Source organism: Bos indicus x Bos taurus, chromosome 1, assembly GCF_003369695.1.
Source record: "Bos indicus x Bos taurus breed Angus x Brahman F1 hybrid chromosome 1, Bos_hybrid_MaternalHap_v2.0, whole genome shotgun sequence".
Taxonomy (NCBI): domain Eukaryota; kingdom Metazoa; phylum Chordata; class Mammalia; order Artiodactyla; family Bovidae; genus Bos; species Bos indicus x Bos taurus.
The window spans coordinates 135693306-135718974 of record NC_040076.1 but is presented as its reverse complement, the minus strand read 5'-3'; the positions used below and the strand labels follow the sequence as shown (position 1 = coordinate 135718974).

Sequence of the window (25669 nt, the reverse complement as noted above, 5' to 3'; positions counted from 1 at the left end):
TATGTCAAGGCTGTATACTGTCACCCTGCTTATTTAACTTACATGCAGAGTTAACTTATCATGGGAAGTAGCAGGCTGGATGAAGCACAAGCTGCAATCAAGATAACTAGGAGAAATATCAATAACCTCAGATATGCAGATGACATCACCCTTATGGCAGAAAGCTAAAGGAACTAAAGAGCCTCTTGATGAAAGTGAAAGAGGAAAGTGAAAAATCTGGCTTAAAACGCAACATTCAAAAAACTAAGATCACATGGCATCCAGTCCCATCACTTCATGGCAAATAGATGGGGAAACAATGGAAATAGTGGCAGATTTTATTTTCTTGGGTGCCAAAATCACTGCAGATGGTGACCACAGCCATGAAATTAAAAGATGCTTGCTCTTTGGAAGAAAACCTATGACCAACCTAGACAGCATATTAAAAGGCAGAGACATTACTTTGCCGACAAAGGTCCATCTAGTCAAAGCTATGGTTTTTCCAGTGGTCATGTATGGATGTGAGTTGGACCATAAAGAAAGCTGAAAGAAAGGAAGTGCAGTCGCTCAGTTGTGACCGACTCTTTGCAACCCCATGAACTGTAGCCTACCAGCCTCCTCCGTCCATGGGATTTTCCAGACAAGAGTACTGGAGTGGGTTGCCATTTCCTTCTCCAGGGGATCTCCCCGACCCAGGGATTGAACTTGAGTCTCCCTCATTTCAGGCAGATGCTTTAACGTCTGAGTGGCTAGGGAAGCTGAACACCGAAGAATTGATGCTTTTGAACTGTGGTGTTGGAGAAGACTCTTGAGAGTCCCTTGGATTGCAAGGAGATCCAACCAGTCCATCCTAAAGGAAATTAGTCCTGAACATTCATTAGATAGACTGATGTTGAAGCTGAAGCTCCAGTACTTTGGCCACCTGATGTGATGAATTGACTCATTACAAAAGACCCTGATTCTGGGAAAGAATGAAGGCAGGAGGAGAAGGGGACGACAGAGGATGAGATGGTTGGATGGCATCACCGACTCGATGGACATCAGTTTGAACATGCTCTGGGAGGTGGTGATGGACAGGGAAGCTTGGCATCCTGCAGTCCACAGGGTCATAAAGAGTCGGACTCGACTGAACTGAACTTGAAATTAGCACGTGTACACTCTAGTTGTAAACATCTTGAGTCCATTCAGTTACCTCTGTGAGCCTTGCAGGTGCAGTTGATCATGACTTGACCATAAACCATGCTGGTTTAATAATATAGTACAGTTTTATAGTTAGTTGGTCGCTCAGTCATGTCCAACTCTTTGTGACCCCATGGACTGTAGCCCACCAGGCTCAACTGTCCTTGGGATCCTCCAAGGAAGGATACTGGAATGGATTGTCATTCCCTTCTCCAGGGGATCTTCTCAACCCAGGAATCAATCCCAGGTCTCCTGCATTGTAGGCAAATTCTTTACCGTCTGAGCTACCAGGGAAAGGACAAGCAATCAATTATATATATTACCTCATGCTCTATTGGTAAAGTGAAAAATTGTGTCAACAGGCATTATCCTGTAAATGGTAGAATATCTGTGAATTTTTAAATCAGAGGCTAAGTTGATTGAAAAAAAGATATTATTAGCTGGGCAATTTTGTACTTAGTAACTCCAACAAGTTTATAAGTTTTTTGTTTTTGAGAAAAAAGCCTGAGCAGTTAAGAGATGGTAAAGAATTTTAAAAACACCTTTACAAATAGAAATCAAGTGCAAAATTGATTGTTCCTATCTCAGTCTATTCCTTTCGTTTATCCACATCCATTTTCTGCACTGCATAAAAAGTCTTGAGCTATAATCACATTTGAGTGATAGAAACACATTACAGTACCAGATGAAATAAGGCTTTGAGAATGAGATAGCAACTTATCATGATTCATTTATTTTCTTTAATCCTTATGTATTTTGATTATTAAACTTTCCAGAATATTTGTGATATGTACCTTTTCATTCACGAAAATTTTGCATGTTCCATCTTGAGCTCCACCTCAGTAAGTGAAATGGACTGTGCCTATCAGAGTATATTAGAGGAGAGGCACTCACTGTGGAGGTTCACTTAAAGGATCCAGCTTACCCAACTACAAGAGTATTGCTCAAAGCTTTTGGAATCAAATAGAATTAAATCACACCATCTATAAGGGAAAGGTCAGTATCCAGGAGGACTTTGAGGACAGGTGGTTTAAACTGTTGAGGGAAGTAGGCACAAGTCTCTCTGATGGTCAGGCTAGTTTCAGCAGCTCTGATACCAACAGGGCCATTGTTGTTGAAATAGACTTATGCTCAGTGACCAAGGTACTGAGAGCAGAGCTCATCTCCTGGATAGCTGAGCCTGCGGAGAGTCAGAGGGAAAGGATAGGACCTAAATTTTAGGGTTGAGCTGGAACTCACTTAAGAATCTAGAGCTAAAGGTCATTCATGGGGACTGGGCAAGTCTGGTGGTTAGTAAGAAAAAACTGCAATGAAGTGGGAATGTGGGTGCCCTAGAGTCCTCTCTAGTCCCATAGGTATAGCTGGGTGAGAGCAACAATATCAATCTCAGACCCTACCCTGCTCAGGGAACAAGCTGATAATATCCAGGTTTCTAATCTGGGCTAAGGCTGCTGATAAAAGACTTCAGAGGCTGTAGCTGAGCAGAGATTAGAGACAAGGACTGACCTATATGGTTATCTTTTCAGTGCCAAGGAGATGTCATTGCCATTGTTCAACTCTCACTGTGAAAAATCACTCATGCTTCTGCTACCAAGGTAGCCACAAGGCCCAAACAATATAAATACAAAATATTCCCTCTTGTTTTCCTGGTCATTATTGCTGGTTATAAGGAACCCCATGTCACTGGATATGACCCTGGAATGGAAGTTGAGTTAGTGCTTAGCTCATTGAGATATTATAGAAAAAAATCATGAAATTGTTCAGTTCAGTTCAGTCGCTCAGTCGTGTCTGACCCTTTGCGACCCCATGAATCGAAGCACGCCAGGCCTCCCTGTCCATCACCAACTCCCGGACTTCACCCAAACCCATGTCCTTCGAGTCGGTGATGCCATCCAACCATCTCATCCTCTGTCATCCCCTTCTCCTCCTGCCCTCAATCTTTCCCAGCATCAGGGTCTTTTCAAATGGGTCAGCTCTTCGAATCAGTTGGCCAAAGTATTGGAGCTTCAGCTTCAATATCAGTCCTTCCAATGAACACCCAGGACTGATCTCCTTTAGGATGGACTGGTTGGATCTCCTTGCAGTCCAAGGGACTCTCAAGAGTCTTCTCCAACACCACAGTTCAAAAGCATCAATTCTTCGGTGCTCAACTTTCTTTATAGTCCAACTCTCACATCCACACATGACTACTGGAAAAACCATAGCCTTGACTAGACAGACCTTTGTTGGCAAAGTAATGGGAATGATTCTTATTTTACTGCTGTCCTGCATACTGTTGGGCAAAGTTTCTCATCTGTGGTACAGTGAGAAACCAGGTAATTTGAACCGGGTAACACTTGGTTATAAGGGAGGTCAGGCTGTCCTGTGCATTGTAGGTTGTTTTGCGGCATCTCTGGTCTCTACCCATTAGATGCAAGTAGTACCTCACTTTCCTAGCGGTGTAACCAAAAATGCCTCCAGATATTACCAAATGGTACCTGAGGACAAAACCGTCCCTAGGTGAGAACCACTGCTGAAGTCTTCAAAAGAAGCCTGTGTAAGTCATGGCTCTGTTCTCAAGAAATCCAACTGGGTGCACACATCTAATCTACATGTATAATGTGGTAAAAAGTCTGTTTGGAGTGGTGTGCTTCTTGGCATACATATGAAAAGAGTTAGAAACACAGATCAAGATGGACTGACATGAGGAAATATGTTGAAGGGGAGCCAGAAGTGGAGCCATTCATTTAAGGATGGATGGCATATAACATGTGCAGGGGAAAAGTGCAGCTGGTGAGCAAGGGCGAGCATGTTGGGAAACTGATAACACTGCCCTACTTGGGTGGGGGAGGGCGGGGGCAGGGAGGAGGGGATGGGTTGGGATGTAGAGGGAGGGAGGCTGAGTTAGGAGCTGCTGCCCTGAAACAATCTCATACTCCATGCTTCCCTGCAGCTCCTTAAAAACCACATCCTGGTCATGGAGTTAGTTCTAAGAAATGGATTTTACATGTACTCAATGTGAAGTTACTTTTCCTCTTTCCTCATGTGATTAAATATGATAATAAAACAATTTCTAGTACTTTGAACTAATAACCCATGTCCCCTCATTAGGAACTATACCTGATAAGATTATTAGTGGAATATATTTGTAGCTGACACTAAACTTTCACTATGTTCCAGGCAGTCTTCTAAGTGCTTTACATATGTAACTTCATTTGTTTTCACAACAGTGCTAGTTGTATTATGTTGTCATTTTCTTGACTACATTTGAGGGGACTGAGGCATGAAGAAGTTACACAAATATCAATAGTAAGATGAATAAATGGGAATTGAATAAAACTGACCTGGCTTCAGGTTCTGTGCTTTTATTCCACACTACACTCCCTTCTCTACCCAAGCTAATAACTTGCCATAGTGTGACAGAGATAGCGAAAAACTATATAGATAGAATAAAAAAGTATATGGCACTTGTGCCCATAGTCTCTGGCCTGTTGGAAATCCAAAAGTGTTGACTAAAGGCTTTGACTGTGTGGATCACAAAAAACTGAAAAATTCTTAAAGAGATGGGAAGACCAGAACACCTCACCTGTCTCCTGAGAAGCCTGTATGCAGATCAAGAAGCAACAGTTAGAACTGGGAATGCAACAACGGATTGGTTCCAAATTGGGAAAGGATTATTTCAAGGCTATATATTGTCACATGCTTATTTAACTTATATGCAGAGTACATCATGCAAAATGCTGGGCTGAATGAAGCTCAAGCTGGAATCAAGATTGCTTAGAGAAATATCAATAACCTCAGATATGCAGGTAACACCACCCTTATGGCAGAAAGCCAAGAAGAACTAAAGAGCTTCTTGATGAAGGTGAAAGATGAAAAAGCTGGCTTAAAACTCAACATTCAAAAAACTAAGACCATAGCATATGGTCCTATCACTTCATGGCAAATAGATGGGGAAACAATGGAAATAGTAACAGAATTTATTTTCTTGGGCTCCAAAATCACTGCAGATGGTGACTGCAGCCATGAAATTAAAAGATGCTTGCTCCTTGGAAGAAAATCTTTGACAAACCTAGACAGTGTATTAAAAAGCAGATACATCACTTTGCTGACAAAGGCTTGTATAATGAAGGCTGTAGTGAAATGGTTTTTCCAGTAGTCATGTATGGATGTGAGAGCTGGACCTTAAAGAAGGCTGAGTGCCGAAGAAGTGATGTTTTTGAACTGTGGTTCTGGAGAAGACTCTTGAGAGTCCCTTAGACAGAAAAGATAGCAAACCAGTCAATCCTGAAGGAAATCAACCCAAAATATTCATTGAAAGGACTGATGCTGAAGCTGAAGCTTCAGCACTTTTGCTACCTGTTGCAAAGAGCTGACCCATTGGAAATGACTCTGATGCTGGGAAAGATTGAAGGAAGGAGGAGAGTATGATGACAGAGGATGAGATGGTTGGATGGCTCATGGATTCAATGTACATGAGTTTGAGCAAATTCCAGGAGATAGTGAAGGACAGGAAAGCCTGGCATGCTGCAGTCCATGGAGTCGCAAAGAGTTGGACACAATTGAGTGACTGAACAACAGAAACAACAACTAGAAACATATCTTGCTTTAGTCATTTTTTTCAATGAGATCTTTTGAATTTGTTTCCAAATTTTATAGACTAATATATTCAATTAACACTTCCTGTAATATTAAAGTATGTTATATTCATCTAGACCTGTTATAAAGTAATACCTTGTGTTTATAAAAGCCATTTTCAATTGCATTATTTTATCATCAGGACAGCTCCAGAAGCAAAATCATTTATGACGCAGAAGAGTTTACACTGATATTTTCATTCCTTTGCCTTTTATTATTGCTTGGTATTGTAAAAAGATGTTGTAAATTGCTTTCCTGATGAGGAAACAGGGCTACAGAGAGAAGCAGAAGTGGGGTTTAGGTTTGGAATTCCCTTCAGCCCCGGGTAGATCCTGTGCTACACTGAGCTAGGAGTAGAGACTCCATGCTCTACCTCAGCCAGATTGGTGCCCTGCCAGCCCAGTGGGTGTTCCTGTCTGCCCACACTCGTATTTCCCAGCCTTTAGTGTTCCTTCTCCTCCATTTGATATGCTCCCAGTTATGAACATCCACAGGGAGGGGAAGGCTTATCTCTTACCAGTATGTTAGATACTGGCCAAGTTCTTGACTTCTCTGATGCCTCATTTTCTGATCTATAAAATGTCCTCAGTATAATCTACTACCACCTGCTTAGAAGATTTTATTCAAAGAAACTCAGTAGACATTTCAGTGTTTTCACCTCTCAGCCTGGCTTGAGACTCACCTATTTTGAGATCTTTCTTTGACTGAAACCTTTCTCTGATTGGAATACCCTCTGCTGTGAGTGTTTGAATGAATCCACTGTTTTTGGATTAAAGCTGGATGTAACAATATGAACTCATGTTTATTTTAATGTGTACATGGAAATTGAGTTATCTATGTAGCATGCATGCACACTCAGTTTCTCAGTCATGTCTAACTCTTTGCAACCCCTTGGTCTGTAGGCTCCTCTGTCCATGGAATTTTCCAGGCAAGAATACCGGAGTAGGTTGCCATTTCCTATTCCAGGGGATCTTCCTGACCCAGGGATTGAACCTGCCTCTCTTGCATCTCCTGCATTGGCAGGTGGGTTCTTTAACACTGCACCACCTGGGAAGCCCCTTATCTGTGTGTACATGTGTATATTTTCTAGTTCTAATCCCTGAGAGGCCCTAGGGACAGTAATACTCCTATAGCAATGAGCATACCTCATTGCTAACACATAATGCCCAGATCTTGGTTGCTAAATACCATTTTCTAGTAAAATGAACCAGTACCACTTTGGGAAATGGCTGAATCTTGGGCCGATAGAGGAAAATACCAGATGAATCTGGAGTATCCTATAATGCCAAAAAGTAAGTAAATGTTCAAGAAAAAAAAAAAAAAAAGAGGCCATGTTAAAAAGATACATGATTAGATATATCAAAAAGAAGCTCCAAAGGTCAGTGCTGAAGCAATTTTAGCAAATATCAATGATACCATACTAATATAAATAAATAGGGAGAGGGGATAAGTATTTTTTCTGAAAGAATTCTAGGTATTAAATTTAAAAAATATAGAGAGAAATAGAAAATTGTGATTCAAATACCACAATAAATTGCTGTAGGCAGGATTTATCAGTGAATACTAAATTTAGGCAAAACCTTGAGAGAATATTTGGCATAGATTCAAAGTATCTCTCGCAAAATAGTTATTACTGTAGTGGTTTTAATATAAGTTGACAAGTCGTTTGAGACTTCTTCCTCCAACAAATGAAACTTGAATCCTCTCCCCTAGAGGAGGCAGAGCTTAGTGACTCACATCTCACTAGTAGAGAGTCGAAAAGGAACATTACTAATTTTCCAGTGTCTAAGCCTGGCAGACACCACCTCAACCAGGTGATCTAGGTGAACACCACCAGGAAAAAGTTGCCTTGACATCAGGTACACCCTGATTTGATGTGATGAAAAGAATGCTTCACATCTGTGGTATTCTTCCCTGAAATTCACAGGCCCAAATCAAGGAGGATTCGACAAAATACCTGACCAGTACTTTTCTGAAGTATCAAGGTCATGAAAAAGTAAAGGCTAGGAAAGACTGAGAAACTGTAATGGAAGGAAGGAACTAAGGAGGTGACAACTAAATGAAATGTGGGATCCTGAGTTGGAGGCAGGAACAGAAAAGGGATATGGGGTGGGGGGGCGGAATTCTCCTTTAGGATCTCCATCTGGGCTTAAGAACAACACTGACCTAAGACTATTAGCAGAAGAAAAAGCATACACCCTTTACTAAATTTCTGCCTGTACATGGGGGCATTCAAAAGAGAATGAAGACCTTGAGGAAGTGACCAAAGCAGGAAGCTTTTATATTTTAGACCAAGAAATGATAGATTTGTGAAGAAATGGCAAAAGGGTTTGGGCTAGGGGCAACAAATTATGGGGAAGGCAATAGGACATAAACGGAGTAGGAGGGAAACCAGTGGAAGATAATATCACATCATTAGAGTAAGTTTGTTTGTACAGATCCACTTCAACATTAATTCCCAGTCTCTGGGAAACCAGGATGTTCTTTTCTTCCTGGTACAGAGGATCACCTTTCTCATGAGAAATTTTATGACCTGTTTGGGGGTACAAAAGGAGAGGTCAGAGAGCTCTTCCTGAATCTGCTCCTTCTCAAGTGCCTTTAGTTCATAATAATCGATATGCCAAAGTGGCATATTTTGGAGTCCCATGTCCAGAACTCCTTCAAAGACATTAGTGGGAAAAAAATGAGTAAATTCAAATGACGTTGTAGTTTGCGTGCATGCATGCTTAATCACTTCAGTCGTGTCCGACTCTTTGCGACTCCATGGACTATAGCCTAGCAGGCTTCTCCATCCATGGGATTTTCCAGGCAAGAATACTGGAGTGGGTTGCCATTTGGGGAGTTTAGTCAGTAATATTTTTCCAATTTTAATTGCTTAGTTTATAATTGTACCATGGTTGCATAAGACATTAACATTAGGGGAATTTGGGTGAAAGGTATACAGGAACTCAGTGCTATCTTTGCAGCTGTTTTGTAAATCTAAAATTATTTCAAAATTAAAAGTTTAAAAATTTTTCTCCTATATTTTTCTTGTTTTACATATCTTCAGCACCTGCATTTACAGACTTCACAGGGCCACAGTTCACTAATATATCTTAATTAGGAATTCTGTTCTTTTCAAATATGTATGTTGCCCCCATTTTTATATAAACTCTATAAAAATTAACTTTTTGTAACCTCCTTGGTCCCAAGAGAAGGTTATATTTTCTTAAAATTTCTTTAATGAATGGATAAATAAATGAACAGAAACTGAGAAAACTGAAAGATTATTGAAATACACTCAATAAATATCCAGTGTAGGCTGGTTTGTTACCTTTTTTTAAAAAGATATTTGTTAGCCATGCTTCTCTTTGAGCATTAGGTCGGCTCTTTGAAGATATTTTTAAACAAACAGGGCTCAGTTTTCTCAACTATGCTCATAGAATAAACTGTAGAACAATGTCCTCAAGAACTGGGTCTTGGAAGGATACAGGCCACAGTTTATATGTGTTATTTCACTACAGAAAAAAAAAAAAAAGCACAGAAGCTAACATTTGCCTATGTTTTCCTAATTTTAAAAATATTCAGGGTCTTTTAATTTAAGATGAGCAGAAGCCATGACCTGGTCTATTTGAATTCCTAGCCAAATGTTTCCCCAAGATAGAAAACTCAGCCTCATGTTCTGTAATTAAGTTGTGCTTGTGGGGCATACATTGCCTGAAAAGTTTATGGCTACTGCTTTTGTTTTCAGGGCATCTTTAAAAGCAGTAATTTAAGTTTGTAATAAATAGCTGTTTTTCTCTGGGCATTTGGGAAATGCATAGGATAACTTTGGAGCCAGAGTCTGGTTTTTCTGAATTGACAGTTCTGTCCTTTTGTTCCTAGGGGCATTTGTTGTTTTTGTTTGTTTTATCTTCCATGAAGGTACTGCTTGTGTCATATGATTATGCTTCTAATGAGATGATCCTAACACTGGACAGAGACCTGAGGCTTCATTTAAAGGTCTTCCATGCATTCAAAATATGAATCTACATTATTAACAGGGCAGGGCTTCACCATCATATTTCTTAGAGTATTACATTCCTAATGAAGATCATTCAAGAAAGCTCCTCAGCTTTCAAAGGTACTGGTAGGGTTAAAAAAAATTCATTTTACCCAGCTTATATAGTAATAAAATATGTCTAAATCAGTCAGATAGACTTCACATCTGATATTGTGTAGAGGAATGTCCAATAGGAACTTGAGTTTTAGGCCTTGCTCACCCTTCAGCACCTACAGACCCTCAGATGACACAGTTCACTTTTCTTAATCTTGGTTTTTCTGTCTAAAAAGTGAGAAGAGTTAGAATGTATGATCTTTAAATTCCCTTCTAGATCAAGAACATGATCAACTAATAGCTTTTCCATTTTAACAAAGATGTTATTTTTTATCAAAAAAGTTCATTCAGTGGTTATAAAATGTCTATAATAGTTTATAAAGTGGGGTGGTACTACGGATGTAATGTACAACATGATAAATATAATTAACAGTTATGTATTATACATGAAAGTTGTTACGAGAGTGAATCTGAGTTCTTACCATAAGGAAAGTTTTTTCAATTTAATTTTTATCTATATTAGATGATGAATGTTCACTAAACTTAAGTGGTAATCATTTCATGGTATATTAAATCAAATTGTTATACTGTACATCTTAAACTTATACAGTGCTGTAGGTAGCACTAGCAGTAAAGAACCCTCTTGCCAATGCAGGAGACATAAGAGACAAGGTTCAATCACTCCCTGGGTCTGGAAGATCCCCTGGAGAAAGAAATGGCCACCCAGTCTAGCATTCTTGCCTAGAAAATTCCATGGACAGTGGAGCCTGGCGGGCTCCTCCATGGGGTCACAAAGGATTGGACACACTGAAGTGACTTAGGATGCATGTCAATTATATATCAATAAAAATGGAAGAAAAAGAAAACTGAAATGAAACAAGAAATGAAGTCCTGACAAAAAAAATTTTAATGGAAAAAAAATAGCTGGGCAGGGAGGGTCGAGTGGCATTGTGTTTGAGGAAAGGCTGAAGGCTACATACAGACACATATTCTTAAAATCAAACACCTTCATTTGGCTTCTACAGCCTTTCATAATCTGGTCCCAATTTACCTCTCTTGACCTCATTATCCCAACTCAACTGTATCAACAGTGAATTTTTCTTCTTTTTCTTTCATTTGCCGTGTTCTCTCTCTTCCTAACCTGTATACCTGATACTCCCTCTTCCCAGAACACTTTTATACTGCTTCTTTAGCTCTTCTGTTTTATCACCATTACTTCCAAGAATTCTTTCCTGAACCCACTCTGGGTCTGGATAAGTGAACCTTCTGGGTGCTCCTTTAGCATGGACCCTCCTCTGTCATTAGCACTTGGCAGGGAACTTGTTTATCTTGTCCACATCCCCCGGTGCCTACCTCAGTTGCTGATGCCAAGATGCTCAATAAATACTTGTTAGGTTCATTAATAAATGAGAAATAATGAATCTGGACCAGATTACTGGGAAGACTTTCCAAAATTCACTCAAGATATATTCAGTGGGAAAACCACCATGGAAATCAAATTATAATCTACCTGTGAATATCATACATCTGTATGATCTTCATATTATATCACTTGTCACTTATATTCCAAGAAGAATCTGCTGGACACTTGGGGTAGGGGAGGATCATAGACATTATTAAGCCCAGGATTTTAAGCAGTGAAATAAATAACGGTAACAAAGAGCCTATTGTACTGCAGTAAAACTAGTCTTATAGTTTGAGCTACTTTAATGAAGTAAGTGCCAAATCTTTTGTGTTTTATGTTTAAATAGCAATAGAGTGACTATATAGCAGTTCCTAAATATTTTTAATTGCAGATTGTCATTAAATTTTCTGTTATTCAAAATAGAAAGCCCAGAGATAAATCCACACGCCTGTGGACACCTTGTCTTTGACAGAGGAGGCAAAAATATGCAATGGAGAAAAGACAATCTCTTTAACAAGTGTTTCTGAGAAAACTGTTCAACCACATGTAAAAGAATGAAACTAGAACACTTTCTAACACCATACACAAAAATAACCTCAAAATGGATTAAAGATCTAAATGTAACACCAGAAACTGTAAAACTCTTAGAGGAAAACATAAGCAGAACACTCTGACATAAATCACAGCAAGATCCTCTATGATCCACCTCCCAGAGTAAGGGAAATAAAAACAAAAATTAAAAAATGGGACCTAATTAAACTTAAAAGCTTTTGCACAATGAAGGAAACTATAAGCAAGGTGAAAAGGCAGCCTTCAGAATGGGAGAAAATAATAGCAAATGAAACAACTGACAAAGAATCTCCAAAATATACAAGCAGCTCATACAACTCAATACCAGAAAAATGAACAATGCAATCAAAAAGGGGGCAAAAGAACTAAACAGATAGTTCTCCAAAGAAGACATACAGATGGCTAATAAACACATGAAAAGATGCTCAACATCACCCATTATTAGAAAAATGCAAATCAAAACCAGAATGAGGTATCATCTCACTTTGGTCAGAATGGCTGCCATCAAAAAGTCTACAGATAATAATTTCTGGAGAGGGTCTGGAGAAAAGGGAGCCCTCTTACACTGTTGGTGGAAATACAAACTGGTAGAGCCACTGTGGAAGACAGTGTGGTGATTCCTTGCTGCTGCTGCTGCTAAGTCACTTCAGTCATGTCTGACTCTGTGCGACCCCATAGACGGCAGCCCACCAGGCTCCCCCGTCTGTGGAATTCTCCAGGCAAGAACACTGGAGTGGGTTGCCATTTCCTTTTCCAGTGCGTGAAAGTGAAAAGTGAAAGTGAAGTTGCTCAGTCGTGCCCGACTCTCCTTAAAAAACTGCAAATAAAACTGCCATATGACCCAGCAATCCCACTGCTGGGCATGCACACGGAGGAAGCCAGAATTGAAAGAGACACATGCACCCCAATGTTCATTGCAGCACTGTTTACAATAGCTAGGACATGGAAGCAACCTAGATGTCCATCAGCAGATGAATGGATAAAGAAGTTGTGGTACATATACACAATGGAATATTATTCAGCTATAAGAAGGAACACATTTGGTGAGTTCTAATGAGGTGGATGAAACTGGAGACTATTGTACAGAGTGAAGTAAGTCAGAAAGAGAAACACAAATACTGTATATTAACACATATATATGGAATTTAGAAAGATGGTAATCATGATCCTATATGCAAGGCAGCAAAAGAGACACAGATGTAAAGAGCAGACTTATGGACTCCATGGGAGAAGGCGGGGTGGGATGATTTGAGAGAATAGCATCGAAACATGTATATTACCATAGGTAAAATAGATGACCAGTGCAAGTTCGATGCATGAAACAGGGCACCCAAAGCCAGTGCTCTGGGACAACCCAGAGGGATAGGGTGGGGAGGGAGGTGAGAGGGGGGTTCAGGATGGGGGGATACATGTGCACCTATGGCTGATTCATATCAATGTATGGCAAAAGCCATCATAATATTGTAAAGTAATTATCCTCCAATTAAAGTAATTTTTAAAATTTCGTGTTATTATCTCATTTTGTTTGTTTGTTTAACCATTCAGTGGTATATTGGTTGCCTCATGCATGTTACCTCTTTTAGTGCTAGTGCCAGAGTAGAACATGAGACTGGGTAAGAGAATGGAATGTTGAATGACATGGTAGATGCCAACAAGAGTAGAACAGACACTATTATTCATATACAGGTGAATGGAAGAAAGAGAGTGAAGGGGCATTTATTTGGTTATTGGAGACTTCCATTGATCAAAACCATATCTGACTTCTCAACTCCATGGGCAAACTTGGTCAGTTGCCTGAGTCCTTCCAAGATACCAGTAGAGTGTTCATTTTAATTAGAGATTTGTTCAAGTCATACTCCAGATACAAGAGACAGAACAAAATAATTCTCCATTCATTGTCCCTTTGAAGAATAACATTGGTTGCTGAGGAACAACAATAGCATATTCTTGTGCAAACAGCTGGTTTGCTGGGAATTCACATTACTGCTTCAACCAGGTTCTTACCCTAGAAAGAGACAATATCTCTTTTTGGCTTCCCAATGTAATAGCAACATGCTGACTTCACTTAATCTGTTTTGGCCAAGAGGTATCCCAAGTGAACCTTCAAAAGGGCAAAGGAGAAGCTATAATGGCACATCTGTTCTCTATTGAAAACTGATTTGATTCTGAAAAGAAAAAATAGAGGACACCCATCTTTATAGTTGTTTTGGAAATTGCCACCATTTATTTGGGTAATGGCTTTGTCGCATGGCTCCACTCTCTCTCCCCTGGGTTACAAAGGTCATGATTTCTATTTCACAGAAATAAAGAAATTTCAGTGACTTACTTTGGAGGAATTGGAATTTAACTATCAAGTCTGGAAAGCCTGGAAACTTGCAGACATTTCCAGACTCATTACCTGGAAAAATACTTTTAAGTTGTTTTCTGAAATGCCCTTATCTAAGCCTTTTTAAAGAGAGCCAATTCAAATTATTTCACTTTAAAGTGTATTGAAGCACAGCAAGCACTTCTGTTAGCTTTTAAAATCCATGCAGTGTAGCAGTTAAGGGCAACTTAATTAAAAAACAACTGACAATATCATTAAACTGGTGAGCAAAATAGAACTAATTTCAGACTGGAGTCCTAGCCCTAGGCTGGAAAGAGCTTTGACTTAATATTTGGGTTAGTTTCCTTTTGTTCTTAGGACACAATTTAACAGTGATAGGGATTGATTGTGTTCTATGTACTTATTAAATAAATGGACTTTTCAGAAGAAATGAAAACTAACCAAAGTAAATCAACTTTGGTTCATGTAAAATCAAATAGACAGCTTCTTTACTGTGTCAAACACTGTTCTAAATAAGACAATCCTCCTAAATGTAAAATTACAGTCAAGAGACCCAGATCCTATTTTGGCTCCACCATAAATTCTGTGATCCTGGACAGATCTCTTCAGTTTCTCTGGACCAGATGGATTCCAAAGTTCCTTCCAGCCCTAAAATTTTCTTATACGTTAATATCTGAGCCCAACTGGCTCAAGTGGAAGCATTTGGCAAAATTCAAAGGCAAGTACTGCAATAAGTGAGACATTTAGTGAGAAACTACTATGCATTAAGCTTGTTCTAAATGTTTGTTGCATTACCTCATTTAATCCCACAGGAACCCTATGAAGTAAGTACCATTATTTCCCACAAACAAGGAAATTGAGGAAACCGTGTCCTAGGGCAGTTCCTTCTGTGGTTATATTAAGGCACATTAGATAAGCTAATGGAGAATTGCTTTCAATATTAGCACCTCTGCTTGTTATTCAGACCCGGGTTCTAATCAGGCAGTTGGTTTTTGAGTCTTCCAATCTTACCCCATTTGCAGGAGCACGGCATTCATTCCAGTGTTTCAGGACACATTCTGCCTATGAGTATCCATGGAAATGGCATTATAACAGCAAAATGGCTCCTAGTGAATTCACAAAGAGAGGAGCTTTCAGTATCAAAATAAAGGTAAACAAGTCTGTGCAAATCTGTGGAGACTGCTCTAAGAGTGATGCACTGTCAGGAGCATGTGGTGTGATTTGATGTGATGAAAATGGGAAGCACGTGCATGTCAAGTTTCATCCCTATGAAACCTGTACCTGTAAAGGCAGGTAGCATCTGGAGGACATCTCTGAATTGAGCAGACTTAAGTTCTCCCTAACAATGAAGTTCTTGATTTAATTTATCTAGTTGGCATCTTTCTTCTCTAATGCCCAAAGCATGGCCTCGGTGTTCAGAAAATAGTGATTCTATTACAAATTAACCAAGACAAACTTAGAAATATACTGCCTTTTATAAAGTGAGACAAGATGAGATAAGATGTGGTAAGATTCTGTGAAGAACACAGAGTATATGACAATATGTTCTCAGAAAACATAAATTTAGCGATCTGGTACATGTATAATATACATGAAGGGAAGAGTAATGTCCAATAATGTAATGAATAAATAGTGCAAATAAATGGCAAATTGGAATGCACTGCTTATTATGGGTGCAGAGATTGTACCATAGTAGTTTTCTAACTAAAAGATTAAGATTTGGAGTTCCAAACTGTTTGATTTACTATCTGTGCGATTTAAATAAGTTTTAATCTCTGCGAGCTTTAGTTATTTCATTTGTAAAAAAAGAATGCTGGTAGAACCCACACTGTAAAGGTGCCGTGCATGTGTATGCTAAGTCGCTTCAGTCGTGTCCCACTCTTTGCAACCCTATAGACTGTAGTCCGCCAGGCTCCCCTGTCCATGGGATTCTCCAGTCAAAATTACTGGAGTGGGTTGCCATGCCCTCCACCAGGGAATCTTCCTGGCCCAGGAGTCACACCTGTATTGACAGGCAAGTTCTTTACCACTAGTGCCACCTGGGAAGCCCCCGTAAGACTTGAGTAAAAATCAAATGAGGTAATGAATGTGGAAGAACTTTGCAAAGTTCTTCAATAATAAGCTTGTCATTCGGTAATAGCAGTCAGTAATGTTCACTGGAAGTGTCCAGCTTAGTGCTTTTCAGACATATGATAGAATTGTACAGCCTCGCCACCTATGAAGTTAGGTAGGGCCGTGTGACCTACTCTGGCCGATCAGGTGGACATTTGTTACTTTCAGGTTGAAGTTTTAACAGCCTGTGTGTGATTCACTGCTTTCTCCCTTCTTGTTCTTTCACTGTGATTGTGGAAGCATCATTGGGTCTTAAATCAACCTACAGTCCCTTGGGCGGCTATGATGAGCAGAGCCCCCAGACAACTAATGTTGAGCATAGAGCATGGGCAAGAGCATGAGCAAGAAGTATGTTCCTGCCATGTTAAAGTAGTAAGAATCGGGGTTGTTACTGCAGCATAGTTTTTTAGCACGCTGATTAGACTGTGTATCACTCATCTTTAATATTACTTGAGTACCTGTAGTATTGAGAACTCCATGAACAGTATAAAAGTATATTGAGTACCTATAACGTTGAGAACCCCATGAACAGTATGAAAAGGCAAAAAGATATGACACTGGAAGGTGAACTCTCAGGTTGGTAGCTGACCAATATGCTACTGGAGAAGAGTGGAGAAATAACTCCGAAAAGAATGAAGAGATGGAGCCAAAGCAAAAACAATGCCCAGTTGTGGATGTGACTGGTGATGGAAGTAAAGTCCGATGCTGTAAAGAACAATGTTGCATAGGAACCTGGAATGTTTGGTCCATGAATCTAGGTTAATTGGAAGCAGTCAAACAGGGGATGGCAAGAATGAACATCGACATTTTAGGAATTGGTGAACTAAAATGGACTGGAATGGGCGAATTTAGTTTAATGGGCAATGACCATTACATCTACTATTGTGTCAAGAATCCCTTAGAAGAATTGGAGTAGCCCTCATAGTCAACAAAAGAATCCAAAATGAGCGCAATCTCAAAAATGACAGAATGATCTCTGTTCGTTTCCCAGGCAAACCATTCAGTATCACAGTAATCCAAGTCTATGCCCCAACCACTAATGCTGAAGAAGCTGAAGTTGAATGATTCTATGATGACCTAAAAGACCTTCTAGAACTAACACTAAAAAAAAAGATGTCCTTTTCATCATAGTTCCCTGGCCAGGGATTGAACCCAAGCCCGCTGCATTGACAACATGGAGGCTTAGCCACTGGATCACCAGAAAAGTTCCCAAGAGTACTTTTAAATCTTGAGGAGGACTTTTGGATAGTGCCTAAGACAGCACCACTTTATATTGCACTTTTTCTGCATGATAAAATATCCCAAGCCCTAAGGATATCACTAGTCCTAAGGATAGAATGCTCAAACTACCACACAATTGCACTCATCTCACACGCTAGTAAAGTAATGCTCAAAATTCTCCAAGCCAGGCTTCAGCAATACATGAACCGTGAACTTCCAGATGTTCAAGCTGGTTTTAGAAAAGGCAGAGGAATCAGACATCAAATTGCCAACATCCTCTGGATCATCGTAAAAGCAAGAGAGTTCCAGAAAAACATCTATTTCTGCTTTATTGACTATGCCAAAGCCATTGACTGTGTGGATCACAATAAACTGTGGAAAATTCTGGAAGAGATAGGAATACCAGACCACCTGACCTGTCTCTTGAGAAACCTATATGCAGATCAAGAAGCAACAGTTAGAACTGGACATGGAACAACAGACGGGTTCCAAATAGGAAAAGGAATACGTCAAGGCTGTATATTATCACCCTGCTTATTTAACTTATATGCAGAGTACATCATGAGAAACGCTGGCCTGGAAGAAGCACAAGCTGGAATCAAGATTGCCAGGAGAAATATCAATAACCTCACATATGCAGATGACACCACCCTAATGGCAGAAAGTGAAGAGGAACTTAAAAGCCTCTTGATGAAAGTGAAAGAGGAGAGTAAAAAAGTTCACTTAAAGCTTAACATTCAGAAAACTAAGATCATGGCATCTGGTCCCATCACTTCATGAAAATAGAGGAGGAAACAGTGGAAACAGTGTCAGACTTTATTTTTTTGGGCTCCAAAATCATTGCAGATGGTGATTGCAGCCATGAAATTAAAAGACGCTTACTCCTTGGAAGGAAAGTTATGACCAACCTAGACAGCACATTGAAAAGCAGAGACATTACTTTGCCAACAAAGGTCCATCTAGTCAAGGCTATGGTTTTTCCAGTGGTCATGTATGGATGTGAGAGTTGAACTGTGAAGAAAACTGAGCACCGAAGAATTGATGCTTTTGAACTGTGGTGTTGGAGAAGACTCTTGAGAGTCCCTTGGACTGCAAGGAGATCCAACCTGTCCATTCTGAAGGAGATCAGTCCTAGGTGTTCATTGGAAGGAATGATGCTAAAGCTGAAAGTCCAGTACTTTGGCCACCTCATGCAAAGAGTTGACTCATTGGAAAAGACTCTGATGCTGGGAGGGATTGAGGGCAGGAGGAGAAGGGGATGACAGAGGATGAGATGACTAGATGGCATCACTGACTCGATGGACGTGAGTTTGGGTAAGCTCCGGGAGTTGGTGCTGGACAGGGAGGCCTGGCGTGCTGCAATTCATGGAGTTCGCAAAGAGTTGTATACGACTGAGCATCTGAACTGAAGGATCTGAGCCATCAACTAGATTGAGGACTCAAGTGTATCCCTCTAGGTGCAGGTGAGTTGAGTAAATAAGCCCCTCTTAGTTCTTAAATGAATGATTAGCCCATCCTCAGGCAGCAGGAGTCTATTGGAAGACCGGTCAGTGCCAGCACTGGAGGTAGTGAGATGGGCTTTTTAAGGGATTAGTCTTCTTAGACTGAATAGATTAACCCATTTTGGGGAGCAGATTCTACATGCCATATGTCAAGTACTGGAGCAGTCATTTTCAAATGGGTTATCTCCTTTAATCCTTTTGACAGTCCTGTGAGCCTTAGTCAACTTCCTTTATTTATAGATTAAAACAAACACAAAAAACAGAAGTAAGTTCTGCCTTCCACATTTCTCTCTGTTGTGCCTCGTGTATCTTAGAGACTGGTTAGATGCAAAGTAAGTTGGACAAAGGAAGGAAAATTTTGTTCTTTTTTTTAACATCACAAAAATGATGCATTTTTAATAGATAATTAAAAATGCCAAAGAGTCACTAGGAGAATAATTCAACCATGCATGAAGAGTTTTTGTTGAGACTTTGAACAGCCAGCCCCAAGTGTGTGTGTGTATGGAAGGAGAGGAGAGATACCACATCCCTCTTTCAGCAGGGTCATGAGCACTGAGTGTCTCAAGCATGCAGGGCAGGAGAATTGGCTCAGTAAATGGGCAATTGAGAGATGCTATCACAGGGGTGATGTTCCTGGTTACTGTCTCCTGATGACCTTTCCTATGGATGGCTAGTGTCAGCCAGCTGCTAATCAAAGCATGTGAAAAGTTAGCTAACACAGCAGAGTTGAGCTCAGCCCATGGATAGCTTAGCAGGCTGTAAACACCACCAGCATTTCCCCTGCAGGGAGAGTGTGACTGTCATGCTGTATCTGTTGGATCACGTGATGAATCATTTGGGAAAGTACAGCAAAAGTGCAGGCTTGCAATACACAAAGGAAAAATGTATTTCTCCCCAGGTTGCATTCACCTCCTCCCCAGATCTTCACTGTGACATCCTGCTTTTTCTGACAGGCTGCCCTCCTAAGTTATCTCTCCTGTAAACCAGTGGTGAGGCCCTCCACATGGCAGAGGTTATCATCCATTTGACAAGACGTGTAGAATCCATCACTCTGGTTATTTTGTGGTCTTCACCTGTTCATTAGTTTTTATTCTAGTTTTCTTAGTTAAGCTAGGTAAATCCCCACGGCCCATTTTCCTGGAATTTAGACATTTTAAAGCATTTATACACCTGTAGTTCTCTTGGGAAGACCCACTGGAGAAGGAAATGGCAACCCACTCCAATATTCTTGCTTGGAAAATTCCATGGACAGAGGAGCCTGGCGGCCTACAGTCTGTGGAGTCACAGAAGAGCTGGACATGACTTAACGACTAAGCAACAACAGACAGTTCTCCTTGGCTGCATTCATCCATAGTCTAAATGGCAATTTTATTTTTCTCTGTCTGTTCAAGAGGATCCATCAGTCTGACTACTTTGAGGATTCTTGTGCGTTACTTTGTGTATTTCTGGTATAATTCTTTCCAAGAGTAGAACCACAAGCTTACATTCACAAGGATGATGATGTGATGGTGATGAGCACTTATATGTTTAACTCTGGCCCAGACGCTGCTCCACGTGTTCTTGTTAATTTAATCCTCACAACAACCCGATGAGTGAGTACTGTTGCTATCTGCAGTTTATAGATGGGGAAACTAAGTCACAGAGAGGTTAATTGAATTATCCAGTGTCATACAGCTACCACTGGCGGAGCTGGGGTTCAGACCCAGGCAGTGTGACTCTAGGGCATCTCTCCTTTCACTGCTCCTCTGTACTCTTTCATTCTGCTTCCACTTTTCCCTTTTTATGAATGCTTTCTCAGTCTAGATGAGGCCTCTCTCTGTTTTGTTTGGCAGAAGGCATCCTCCAGGACAAGTGGACTTGCCTTAGGGCTTACTTCACTTTAATGGAAGTTAAAGTCCTCAAGCTCGTGAGGGCCTAACCTGCAGGGAAATCAGTATTTGCTGGCTGGAGTCAGGAGTGGCCAGCACTCTATGATGGAGGGGCTGGTTCTGGAAAGTGGAGCTGGTGGGAGAAGAGGAACTGACAGCATTCAGTGGAATCATAGGAGGAAACAATTGTGTGTGCTTGGTGGGTAGGTCCTGGGTGGAAGGTTGCAAGAATATATATAGAGTTCCAGTTCTCAAACCCTAGAGAAGAGTTGAAGTTGGGTCTAAACCAAGACTGCACTTTGATTCTAGTTTGTTAATACAGTCTTAGCAAACAAGAACGCATTTTGCTTAGTAGTTTAGTATCTTTTCATTTCTGTTATGCAGATCCCTGGCACTTGTAGGGCAAGAGGGAGTAGTAACTTTACCACCCTTCCATTGGATGTGTCATCCCTTCCCCCTGCCACCTGCCACCTGGCTTTATGATGTTGTGGAAGAACCTGTGTTAGTGTATGGTCAGGCCGCCCAGGGTGGCTATTTTCTCTCTCTCTGTGCCTGCCTTGTTTGAGCAGTCCCTGCTTCACTTAGACCCTACTCACCTGATTGACCTTCCTTCTTAATCATAGAGCCCCGTCAGTACATGCCTACATACCTGCCTGGGCCCCAGCTAGTAACTGTTGTAATCTTCAGATGAGAACACCTCCACCATGATAGCATAGCAAAGGGGCAGTGAAGGACCGTGCTGCTGGTTTCCTTGGTAACCGGTGAGCCAACCTGACACCAGTTCCCTGTATAACTGATAACTTCCCTCTCCCCTGCCACCCCCAGAACAAAGACTGCTGCTGTGTCCTGCCCACCATCTGCTACACACAGTGGGTTATTACTCCAGGACCCTGCTTCAGACATGGAAGCTCCCCCACCCATAAAAGCACTGATGTCTCTGTTGCTGACTCTGGGCTCTTTCTTCAGGCTGGGCAAGTGCAGGGCTTGCTGGCCTGCATAGTATGTACAGCCCAATAGTTAGAAACTTAAAGCTTAAATAGGAGTGGCTTTACATATGACATATCAAGTCATCTGTCATCTATAATCTTTGTTAAGGTGTTCTTTGACTTTGAAAGAATGCTCAAATCCTTTTGCAGCTGGATTTAAATTTAGGGACCACCCTGGCCTTGGCTCCCTTGTTACATAAACCAGGAAACAAAGGTCTGGAGAGAATTGCTCAATTGTCAGAGCTGCAGCCCTGCTCTTTGGCCTGCCAGCCTTGTGTTCTCTTCTGCTATTTCATTTCTAACTTCTGCTTCTTGCGGGAGGGAACAGATATTACTTGGAATGCTTTGAAAGTTGACAGATACCATTTGCTAGAATTTTTTAAACCTGTATTGTATTTTAGCATGGCTGTCTTATTGTGGACAATTTATCCAACCCCTATCCCTTCATTTCTCCACACCCATTTAAACAAGTGTATCTGGAATCCTAGATTGAAAGGTACCTTTTCCTAGAATGCTTGACATTTACTTACTGTTGTCTTAAGGAGAGTGAGAGGAGAGCAAAGAGAAGGTGGCTGAGAGAGAGAGATGGAGACTGGGGAGGGAGGAAGGAGGAGAGAGAAAAGAAAGAAGCAAACTAATAGGTACTTCCAACTTTGTGACTTGAGGAATCTGGTAACTTATCTCAACATCAAATTAACATGCTAGACTTGGGCTACCTCAGTAATTAACTTTTGTTTCATTTACTTGGTGTCACTCATTTAACACTGAAACATGAGCCTCAGCAGGAAGCTGAGATTTTGAGAAAATTGAAGCAATGAAAAGAGAAAGTACCTGAAAGCTGTGCCATGGCCTTTAATCATAGATTTTAGGTTTTTATTAAGTTTTAGGAAGTTACTTGGAAAAAGGGCTGCCACTGGGTACTCTGTTCTGCCATCAAGAACCAAATAAAGCCTCGTTTGTACACTGAGGTTCTAGAAGTCCCTTAGCCCTGAGACTCATTCCAAAGAGTGTGAACACTGCCCCTTGAGACAAGGTTAAAAATATTTTAGCCCTGGAGCCTCAATCAGAGCAGGGTTGCCTTGGGCTGCCACCTTTGAATGCTTTCCTGTATAGAAAAACTGACAGCTTCTCCCAAGTGGGATCTTCTTAGTTGACCACACCTTGCTGTCACTGCTCACCTGGCCCTGCCTTCAAATCTCGATAACCTTGAAGATCTGCTAATGGCACCCCACTCCAGTACTCCTGCCTGGAAAACCCCATGGATGGAGGAGCCTGGAAGGCTGCAGTCCATGGGGTCACTGAGGGTCGGACACGACTGAGCGACTTCACTTTCAGTTTTCACTTTCATGAATTGGAGAAGGAAATGGCAACCCACTCCAGTGTTCTTGCCTGGAGAATCCCAGGGATGGGGGAGCCTGGTGGGCTGCCGTCTGTGGGGTCACACAGAGTCGGACACGACTGAAGTGACTCAGCAGCAGCCCAGCCATCCCACCCCACTTGTGCACCTAGTCAGTGCAGCACTGTCCTTACACCAAGCCCTAGTCCTTGTGTTTCATTTCGCTCCCTGGGGGGTTGTTTGAGGACTAATGAAAACATGGCATCTGACATTAAGGCTGTACTGTCTCCTGGGTCCCTGTAATGGTCTTCCACCTGGCCTTCCTGCTTTCACCCTGCCTGCCCCCGCCACCCCCAACCCCCACCAAAGCTATTTTCTGTATAAAAACCAATTTGATCTTTTAAAAATGAAGATTCCATCTCATCACTTCCTTGTCTGAAGTCCTCCAGTGACTTCTCGATCCTGCCACGCTGCTCCACTTGCAAGCCTGTGTCGCCCTGTGCCTCAGCTCCCTTCCTCCATCTCGGATGTCAGTTTGTACCATCTCTCCCCATTGATTCAGCCACCCTGACCTGCCTCTTTTACCACTCCAAGTATCTGCTGACATTGGCCCTCATGTAGAAGCTGTTTCTGCTACCTGATATGCTCGCCCATTGATCTTTGTGTGACTAGCTTCCTCACACCATCAGATCCCGGCTTAACATCTTCAAAGAGGCAGTCTTGAATTGTCTAGTCTGAAGTAGCCACACAAATAGATTCTTTGTGTCTCTTGCTTATGTACTTGTTCGTTATCTCTTTATTTCCTTTAGGAAATCATTTCATGAAGACAGGGACCTTTCATGGCCTGATCTTGTTGTTTTCCCAGTGCCAGGACTAGTGTTGAAAACATAGTAGGTGGGCAATTAATAATGAATGACACCTGATAAGTGTTCTATAAATGTTCACTGTTCATATTAATTACATTATCAAAAACCAAAAAGGTGAAACCTTAATATAACTGGAGTTCTATTTTGTCCTGATTCTATGCAGTAACATGTTCAGAAAAATAGGTGTCCAGCAGAAACATATGACTGAAAGAAACTAAAATCTCTGCTCACACCCTCAAGAATATGCCCAAGATGGAAGGGTGTATTTTTCATCTATAGCAAAACTTGTTAAAAATCCCATCTCACCATCTCTTTTGCCCACATTATCCAACACTCATGGCAGCCAGTCAGTCAATTTTCTCTTTCTATCTCCCCGCCAAGTCCCAACCGAAGAACTCTGCTCAAAAACCCATGGCCTGGCTGCACACCTCCAGGAGCTGGACCCATTTTCTAAATCGATATAACAAAAAGTCACAAATCCAACAGGCAGGCTTGATACATGGGGTTGGAGAGATGGAGGTAAGGCTGGAGATATCCACAGGTTAACACACACACAGCAAAAAAGGGAAACTCAGTAACAATCTGAGTGAATTCTGAACTGAATGGTGTTGAAGAAGCACTATGGTGGCTCAGTGGTAAAAAAAAAAAATCTGCTTGCCAATGCAGCAGACTAGGGTTCAATCCCTGGGTTGGAAAGATCTTCTGGAGAAGGAAATAGCAACCTGTTCCAGTATTCTTGCCTGGTAAATTCCCATGGACAGAGGAGCCTGGCAAGCTACAGTTCATGGGGTCACCAAGAGTCAGATGTGACTGAGCACTACTACTACTACTATACTAAAAAGCTCTACTTGGGAGCCTTGACTCTTAGGAACTTTTTATTAGGACCCAAGTACACAGAAGGTATATGTCTTCATTCTTGGTTTCCTGCTATGGAGCGTTGAACCCAGGACAGGAGGGGATGTCTCCTATCCCAGAGCTCTTTCTCTCTTAGAATCTTACTGACTCTGACTGGATGTAGTTATTAACTTGCTGTATTATTTCATTTTTAACTATTGTGTATTAAAAGCTTTAATCTAAAAGGGAAGAGGAACAGTTAGTGGCAGAGAAAAGAATATGATGCCCAGCAGCCTGACGTGAGCAGACCGGGATGAAGCGTGATTTCATTCCCCTGGTCTGACAGCAATCCTGATCTCTCAAGTCTGGCCAGATTCCACTTTACCTCTGAGTTTTTTCTCCAGTAGTGGATTCTGGCTTCGAGAGCCATCTGTTAGGCTCCCTCAGAGCCAGCACACGTTGCAAGACCAACTCTTGAGAAGACAGGCTACAATCAGGGAGGCAGGGCCCTACCCTGCACATTGCCAGGCCTGTCAGAGCAGCTTCCCTGAGCTTACTGTTCCCACCAGCTGACCTCAAGTGACTCATCAGGTTAGGAGAGAGTGGGAATAGAAATCATTTCCCTGGGGGATCCTGGCTATATAATTGCTATCATTTGTATGCAGTTGAGTGATTTGCAGAGGAGCATGGCTCAGAGCTCCCAGCTGCATTCTGCCTGTTTATTTCTGGCACCATATGAAACACTTCAGAAGGTGGTTTCCAAAAGGTGATGTGGGCATTATGGTAACATCTG

At 41.2% G+C, this 25669-nt stretch overlaps 1 protein-coding gene across 7 annotated transcripts in view; it reads left to right on the top strand.

Annotated features, from left to right (window-relative positions):
- TMEM108 (transmembrane protein 108) overlaps positions 1–25669 on the top strand; it is a 404994-nt gene that overhangs the window by 143664 nt on the left and 235661 nt on the right. For 2 of the 7 annotated variants that reach the window (XM_027545882.1, XM_027545863.1), the window contains exon 3: positions 15174–15301. The exons of the other annotated variants lie outside the window; for them this stretch is intronic. The gene's annotated coding sequence lies outside the window, so the exon portion shown is untranslated. The remainder of the gene's footprint in view (positions 1–15173; positions 15302–25669) is intronic. 7 annotated transcript variants of the gene reach the window in all.